The sequence below is a fragment of the Pholcus phalangioides genome, unplaced genomic scaffold, assembly GCF_987345545.1.
Source record: "Pholcus phalangioides strain wild (caught in Gottingen) unplaced genomic scaffold, Ppha-v1.0 ptg000010l_1, whole genome shotgun sequence".
Classification (NCBI taxonomy): domain Eukaryota; kingdom Metazoa; phylum Arthropoda; class Arachnida; order Araneae; family Pholcidae; genus Pholcus; species Pholcus phalangioides.
The window spans coordinates 2,483,083-2,492,044 of NW_028301603.1; the positions used below are offsets into that span (position 1 = coordinate 2,483,083).

General features: G+C 36.5%; 1 long non-coding RNA gene across 3 annotated transcripts in view; it reads right to left on the reverse strand.

The window, feature by feature from the left end:
* LOC149080748 (uncharacterized) overlaps positions 1-5,280 on the reverse strand; it is a 56,612-nt gene extending 51,332 nt beyond the window's left edge. For all 3 annotated transcript variants that reach the window (XR_016193383.1, XR_016193382.1, XR_016193384.1), the window contains exon 1: positions 5,207-5,280. This is a non-coding gene — a long non-coding RNA (uncharacterized LOC149080748). The remainder of the gene's footprint in view (positions 1-5,206) is intronic.
* Between the last annotated feature and the right edge of the window lie 3,682 nt (positions 5,281-8,962).

An 8,962-nucleotide genomic window follows, 5' to 3' on the forward strand; every position in this document is an offset into this window, starting at 1 on the left:
CTGAAATTATTTTTCATTAATGCTGGAATTATCACTTCATTAATGTTGAAATTACCTCTTTCATTGATTTTTGAATTATCTCTTCTATTAATTCTATAATTTTTCTTTCATTAATTTTAGAATTATCTCTTTCCTTAATTCTGGAATTCTCTCTTTCCTTAATTCTGGAATTCTCTCTTTCCTTAATTCTGGAATTCTCACTTTCATTAATTTTGGAATTATCACTTTCATCATTCTGGAATTGGGGGAGAGTGGGGCACATGTAAACACTTTTCATATCTAAGACAGTTTCTCAATGCTCATGTGACAAAAATGGTCAAAAAAGAACTTTTAGCAATATTTATACCTTTATATATATATTAAAGAATTTTTTCATATTTTTTAGTAAGAGATTTCTTTATTTTTAACGGAATTTAAAGAAAGGAGGAAAGTGCTCACATGTGCCCCACCAAGGGGGCAGTTGTAAAGGGGCACTTTTAAACAAGCATAAATGCTCCCTATATTTCATTAATGCTGAAATTAACACTTTTTTTTTTATCAATGCTTAAATTATTTCTTACATTAATTCTAGAATATTTTCTTTCATAAATTCAAGGGGAAAAAAAATCAGTTTCTGCTATTACAGTAAAACCTAGATAAGTTGTCACCATGTTATCAAAAAATTATGACAGCTTAAGCGGAGTGATGACTTAACCAAAGTGCCATCAGTTTAGGGTCAGGTGGGGTAAAATGGTCATACTGAACATAAAATGGCATAACTTTAGAATTTCAATTGATATTGCTACCAAATTTCTGTTATAACTTTCACTAGCTAATAGCAAAGTTTTTCACCTAAAATTTTATGCCAAGCAACATTTTAGTGGCAATGAACAGTTTTTTTTTTTTTGTTGTTCAAGCTCGGGTTCCATTTTTTGAATGCCTGAATAACTTCTCTCTACCATTTTAGTTGCTAAAACTTTTTATAGATTGGCTGTGAGGACACTTCAGAAGTATCTCAAGAACACCATTTCATTCACTGGTAAGTTGTAGGCTAATGTATGCAATACTGTGAAAATCGTATAAATTTTAAGTAATATAACATTTGCTTAAAATATGAATTAAATTTACAATATTAATAAAATTTATGGATTGCAAAAGAAAAAATACACATTTTTACCTTTTTATGAGCTCTCATTACTTAACTTATTATGGTAAAATAAACAGGCACACTTGTAGACTTTGATTTATACTAGTAATTTTTAATTTAGACTAATCCCACTTTTCATTTGAGGGGGCCTTGAGTAGGGGAAAACCATACATTAGAAGACCTCAACTTTAGAAAAATATCTGGCTTTTCAATAAAAATAATTTGTTGAAATTTGAAACCCTAAATTAGTGGGGCCCATGTAGAAATTAAGTCTAGCTCGAACAGTCCCCTAACGTATCAAAAACTCGAGTCGGCAAATGGTCTTGAGTCAGCTAACTTTTGTTCTTTGAACTGTTTCGTTTTTATACATAAGGTTTTTATGGTGACTTTTAAGCACGTGGCAATGCTAACAACAAGATTTTTTTTAAAGGGAACCATAAAATTAATCTGTTCCACTCTCTTAAACTTTGTCACAGTGACGGGTTAACCGAAATTGGCGACGAGAAAACGAGGGTTTAATAGCATTATCGTCTATGAAAACTGGACGGGCTTGAAGAAAAATGACAACTTAACCAGAGTGACAACTTAACGAGGTTTTACTGTATTTAAAAAAAAATGTCTATACTTTTTCCATTTTTCCTAAAGAAATGCATAATTGATACAATGTTGTGTGAATATACGGAATACTAAATTTATTATATTCTTAATAGCATGCGCATCAAAGTATAATATGCTCATTTGATCTTATTCTCAAGTTTTCTTGCCATAAAGCAGGGCTTGACGAATCCTCCTTGGTGTCAGGTCGCCATGGTGACTAGAAAATCTGCATTGGCACCTAAACTTTTCTTTACATATGTAATTATTCAACTGAAGTCAATGAACGACACAAAATCTATACATATATGCATTAGATCATTCGACTTCACCCTTTATGCTGGGGGAGGAGGCATTGCCCCCCCACGCCCCCCCCCCGTATCTCCGCCCATTTAACTCACCCAACCTTTTTTAACGGCAGTTTCCAAAGGTTCCTGATAGCATAAATAGCCAATTTTGCTCGCTCATTATCGAGCCGCCCTCCTGCTCGAGTTCAGATGCCATTCTCGTTCAATTTCCTACACTGAAGTTGCGACAACATGAACCCAGGACACATTTTTACCTCCCGAAGAGCAGTTAGTGCACCAACATCTCTCTGATATGTACAAGACATTATAATAGTGTTGAACGTTGCTCTTCAAATATGACAATGAACCATAGGCCCTTGTGTGTAAAAAAGGATCGATTTCCAAGAGGCAACGTTATACTGAGGTACTGTTTAAGTTGCCCTGTTGAACTTACAAGTGTACAATTCAGAACTGATTTTTGTTTTCATGTGAGCATGATTATTGGTCATTTCAGCGAAGAAATATCGCAGATGATCCCATCTTCCGGCATGAAATCACAAGAAAGGAGACATCTCCTTTTTTCTCTGGAGAAAAACAGTTACGCTCAGCTCCTAAGCAATTTGGCTAGCGCATAAATATTTTTTTGATTTGTCAAGCCCTGCCATAAAGAGTTGAGTCTCATACTGTTATCATATGCTCATGGATTAAAAGAGAAAAGTATACACCCTATAAATTTTAGTAAAAGTATATATTTATAAAAAGCAAAGGTTGGTTTATGACTTCGTCGCCTGCTATTAGAATATTCCCCCTCCCCTTTCTGTTTCAATTTGATGTTTTAGACCAGTGATTCCCAACGTGGGCGATGGAAAGTTCCAGGGGGCAGTAGACGCTACGGGTATAACATAGAATCCTATGGGTTAGATTGCGTTGGGGGTGATGGGAGAAAAAAAAAATTCTGAAGGGGGCGTGGGACAAAAAAGGTTGGGAAACTTATGTTTTAGACCATAAAAGTATACCAGCCTTTGCTACAGACCACTTAGGGGGCCTTCCCCCTCCTACGTAAATAACGTCTCTGATAAATAGACGTGTAAAAAAAATTGTACAAGCTCTTAGTGATAAATGAAAAAAGAACCAAAATCTTGATTTCACATCATTTATCATAATTAAAATTAGTTTGTAAAACAAAATTAACTCACACCTGTATTAACAAATAATAGTTTTATAGTATAGAAATAGTAGGCAATAGCCTCGCTATCTCTATACTAAAAGTAATACACAGCGAAACCTTGATATAGCAATACTCTGTGTACCAAGAAAATATAACATTGCAGAAGAATTTATCGTTATATCAAGTGTCATTATAGCAAGGTTCCACTGTACAATAATCTTATATAGCGATTGCCTCTACATCGATATCACTATCTGGTCCTGATTTATAGTGTTTTGATATACTCTATTTCTAATGATAACTCCCTTATAACAATATGTTTCTCTGGCCCTTTTGATTATCATTACATAGGCTTTTTAGTGTTAAGTTATTAATTGTTCAAAATCCTAGTTATTAGAATTTATGCATACAAAGAGGGTCCAAGGGGAAAAATAGGTTTTCACATAAACCTAATTCAAAGCGTGTTGCAAGACTCAAACATTGATCGTGTCACAACAGTTTCTGTTTCAACAATTCTTATTTTCCTTTTTTTAATTAAGGCTTAATTATATTTGAATATTTTATGATAATTAATATTTAAACAACTATTAATGATTAGCTAACAAAGAAACTGTTACTCTGCATATCAATGATCAATACTGAGAGGGTAATTGTATATACAAGGTTACCATTTTTACTATGGTATTTACCAGTAAATACCTAGTTTTTACCATGTCCTAGCAAAAACCTAACCCCGCTTTTATGTTGTGTATCCAACACTTTTACACAATGTGACGTGGTTATAAATAAATCTACCTCCATCACCCAAAATGTATGGACTTTTAACGTATTTTACATGAACGTGCAACAGGTAAAAACTTCTTGTGATTTCATGCCGGAAGATGGGATCATCTGCAATATTTCTTCACTGAAACGACCAATAATCATGCTCACATGAAAACAAAAATCATTTCTGAATTGTACACTTGTAAGTTCAACAGGGCAACTTAAACAGTACCTCAGTATAACGTTGCCTCTTGGAAATCGATCCTTTTTTACACACAAGGGCCTATGGTTCATTGTCATATTTGAAGAGCAACGTTCAACACTATTATAATGTCTTGTACATATCAGAGATGTTGGTGCACTAACCGCTCTTCGGGAGGTAAAAATGTGTCCTGGGTTCATGTTGTCGCAATTTCAGTGTAGGAAATTGAATGAGAATGGTATCTGAACTCGAGCAGGAGGGTGGCTCGATAATGAGCGAGCAAAATTGGCTATTTATGCTATCAGGGACCTTTGGAAACTGGCGTTAAAAATGATAGGGTGAGTTCCATGGGCGGAGATACGGGGGGGGGCCCAGCAATAATGGCCGTGCACCCCCAGACTTCAAAGTCTATCTCCGCCTATGGTGAGTTCTGACTACATTTTATGACCTCGTCTCTGTGCTATGGGAAACTGCAATAAATGAGTTGGACAGGTACCGAAGAAAGCGTTTCAACCCTTTGCTTCTTCAGCCCTTCGCATGGTTTGTCATCAGCTTTGCATGGTGTGTAAATTAGAGCCCTGTACACATGTTTACAAATGGAATACACGCCTCAACTCTATTATTGTTAACGTCTAAGAAAATTTTTCCAACATCGAAAAACTGCTCTGAAACATACAATACATGCGCCAAGGCCTCAAAGCGATTCAATCTTTAATGAAATGTCCCAAAATATTGTGGTTTTTTTTCGAGATTTTTGTCCCAACCTAGCCAAACACTATGGATATGAAACAAGAGCGTAGCGGGCGGGGGGGAGGGGGGAACTTGAGGTGAGGTCTGGTATTCCCCCCCCCCCGAAATGTGAGAAAATGACCGGAAAAAGATGGCCAAATATATTGTTCTATCACTTTGCCCCCCCCCCCAACGAAATATTTCTGGCTATTCATGCTAATTCCTAACAAAATATAAATTTTCATTATTGTAGAATGTTAGGTTATTATTATTATATAAAACACTTGATAATTGAAAATAAATAAAAGCTTTTAACAAGGAAATGGAACAAATACCTGGCCGGCATTTATCGAGGAATATATGAGCGTGAATAACAACAAACATCCATTGTTTGGATTTGGCGTCAAAATATTTCGACGGTTTTCGGATGAGGATCACGTGGAATACTTTCCTTCCGCCCCAAGATACTTCCGCCGCTCTTGCAGACGACAATGAATGGAAGACATTTTCTCTGGAAAAATGAGAATAATTATTGAAATTTTGAGCATCTTTTAATATTTATAAAGCCTATTTTTTTTTTATTGGAAGTTTTTTTTTTCAGGTTGGTTAGGGGAATGGAAAAAATAAATGAGAATCAATCAAAGCGAAACGAAATATTCGGAATTCCCGTATCACCAAAAAAAAAAAAACGAACTTATTCTGAAAATATTTCAAAACTTGGTGATGAAAACAGCTATTTCTGGTATTTTAAAAACTTTTGGTTAGTTTCGCCTCACAACTGGCAATTTCTCCGTCATTTGGCAACTGTTTGGCGACAATGAGGGTTTTCGAAAAGGCGTCATAATCGTCATCACTCTGAGGTAGAACTCCTTAATACACGTATATGAAGGCGTCTTACTCTGAGGGACAAACACTGGATGATCCCATAGAGATCTTTTCTTCTCTTCTTCTTCTTCTTCAATTATACAGGGCCTCATTGAGATCAATGTCAAAATTTCCGATTTTAACGTAGAAATGCGGAAATTTAGTGAGATTTCCACCACATCAATAATTTTGAAAATTGAATTGAATTTTTGATTTTCGAAATATTGAGTTCGCTTAAAGATACGAAGCTCAGAAAATTAAATATAAAATAATGAGCCAGACCCACTTTTTTTTGAGGTGGATATCCATGCAATAACATTTTGATTTCAACTTTTTATTTATATCTTCTCAAGCTCGAAAATGAGAATTAATGTCTCTGTATTGTCTTATATTATCCAATTGCATCAATCCATATAGTTTAGGATGTTTTAAAATTAATTATGGGCCCATATAAATTACATTGAAGAAATTCCGCAGCTTTAATCAAGCATTTTTTGAAGAAAAAACATTAGATCAATAACTTCTAGTTAAAAAAGATCTCGAAATATCTAGCTCCCATTAAAAAACGAAAAAAAAACGATTCATTTTTATGTTTCTTTAATTTAGATTTTTTTCTGTCATGAGTTTATTGAGAAGAAACATAAGTACTCTATAATAAATATACGTCTCTATTTCCGCTCTAAGCATGAGTCGCACAGGGACTTGGCCATATTGGTTACCTTGTATGTCCCTCAAGAAAAAGGGAAATATCACGTGATCCAAAAAAAGCCTCATTGGCAATGTTCCGTATTTTCTTGAATTTAAGAACCAAATTTCTCGTATTTTTTTTCGAAGAAATACAGTCTCCCTACACTATGTGGTCGTGTGAATATTGTGCCGGACTCTCATCGCGAAGATCCAGGTTCGAACACCGGTGGCAGCACAGTGGTAGTTTTCTGTGGTTTTCAAATTAGAGGTACAAATTTGGTCAACAACAGCTAAAGCAGAGCATCTTCCCAGAGAGCAGCGACCACTGAGCTATAGAGAAACTGGAGTGAAAACTCCCTATATAATAACAAGGACGTGCGCGAGCCGACGCGGAGGAATACAAAAGTGGACGTGGCTGAGGGAAGAGGGCAAAGCATTGTATTTCGTATGTGTACTTCAGCATTTAAACTATAGGGAAACTGCCTGCCATCTTTAGTATTGTTTTAGTGTAGCCTTTAATTTCTTTCAGTTGTTTTCATATTATTTTATTAGTGTAGTTGTCCATCTGCACGTATACAAATGGTGATATCGTGTTCTGCTTGTAATTTGACCAACCGATGGGATAAATTAAAGGAAGATGGAAATCAACTTTGGTTTCATGGGTGGTTTTATATTAAAAGATGCATTGATTTCTATACTACAATCGTGAAATTAAACACATAGTTTTCATTTCACATTCAATTTCTGTTTAATGAGCATAATACAAAGTAACAAATTTATTTCACGTGAATTTTAAACTTCAGAAATGTTTTTTGGAATAGTGGAGAAATTGCTCGATACTATTTAGGTTGCGAATTTCTATGACCGAAAAACTGACAAAATATGCTCCATAAAAAATGCATTTATGTCCTGAAAATGCCTGGAAAAACTAAAATTATGCACTAATAAATCAAAGAAACAAAGGACCTATAAACATTTCTATTTTTGGAAAAATTAATATTGGGATTGTAACTTATTATTTGATAGCAAACATATGAGTGCTCTTGGGAAGAATAATAATAATAACGTGATCCACATGTATTCCCAAGGGATCAGCATGATCCGTCCAGGGATCATGCTGTTGTTATCATAATATTCCAAATTATGCTCTCTGGGCCTGTTTGTGTTTGTAAATTGTTTATTGAAAAACTTGTATGCATACATTATTGTATACATAATGCTGAAAAAAAATGTCACCAAAAATCTTTTTTCCTCTAATTTTCATTTTATTTAATTGCTTGCAATGGCAGTTTTTTTCTTCCGCAGGTAATTCGCGAGAATATTCGCTGCAATGAATTTTTGAAGTGAAAGCTTTCACTAAAATGCAGGGCAACGAGAAATCCGTCGGTATATTCCGAATGTCTTACCCATGGGAGCTTACAAGGCTCTAGCCCTGGAACCCGGGACAATTCTCATAATGTTTTTGCTTTTTCACGCTATAAATTAACTTTTCTTCCAAACAGAGCACAACTCAGGTCTATCGCCATCTATGGGCAATTTATCAAATAGTGAGTTGTGCCGGAAGTGCAAGGCTGCGTATCCAACAGTCTGAGTGCGTATCTAGTGTTGTGTCTGTTTTTTCAGTGCTGCCATCTATATTTCAGAAGTGAAGTGTTATGACTGAATTACACATGTACCGTTTGTAGGTCTGTTGATGTATGTGGCGAGATTTTTTATAGGGTAGAACGGCTCGCATTCACGTCTCGAAGTTGGGAACCACAGAAAACCAACTTCAGCTGACCACCACTGTGGTGACAGTGGGGACTCGAACCAAAGCCTCCTAGAAATACAAGCCGTAATGTTGTGAGGTTCCGCCGAGGTTGTGACGTCACAATCCGGGTCCTTAGCGTGGCTATTTTGGATGTTTTTAACGAAGCACGCCACATGTGGGGGGGGGGGGGAGTGGCGTTACCGATTTGCTGAATTTTGATGACAAGGGGGGGTTTGGATAGTGCTTACGTCATCAACCACCCTTTATGAAAATATGAAATATTTGTAATGACATTTTACTCGGTGCGCCAAAAACGAGAAAACCTTTCGCGATAGTTTGTGGGCATTTGAAGTAACAACCCCCCCCCCCATTGATAAGTTCCCTACAGAGCCATTTTAGTGATCTTTAAATGTTTCGTGGATCCAACTGATCTGGAAATGTGTCCGGGCCACTTAAGTGCTCTGGAACTGTGCCACGCATCACTCAAGTGATCCGTAATTATATGCCGCGGATCACTTAAATAATCTGAGAATGTGCCGCGGGTAACTTGAGTGATGTAGAACCGCACTGGGGGCCATTTAAGTGCTCTAAAACTACGTCACATGTCACTCAAGGGATCTCTAAATGTGTCACGGATTGGTTAAGTGTTCTGGGACTGTGTCCCGGGTCGCTCTCCGAGACCGTCCGTCACTTTGGGAAAGAGCGCAAACCATCCCAAGATGATCTCTCTGGGCGGTCAGCGGTCATGTCTGTGTCCCGCAAGGGCGTAGCGAGGGGGGTGGAGGACTTG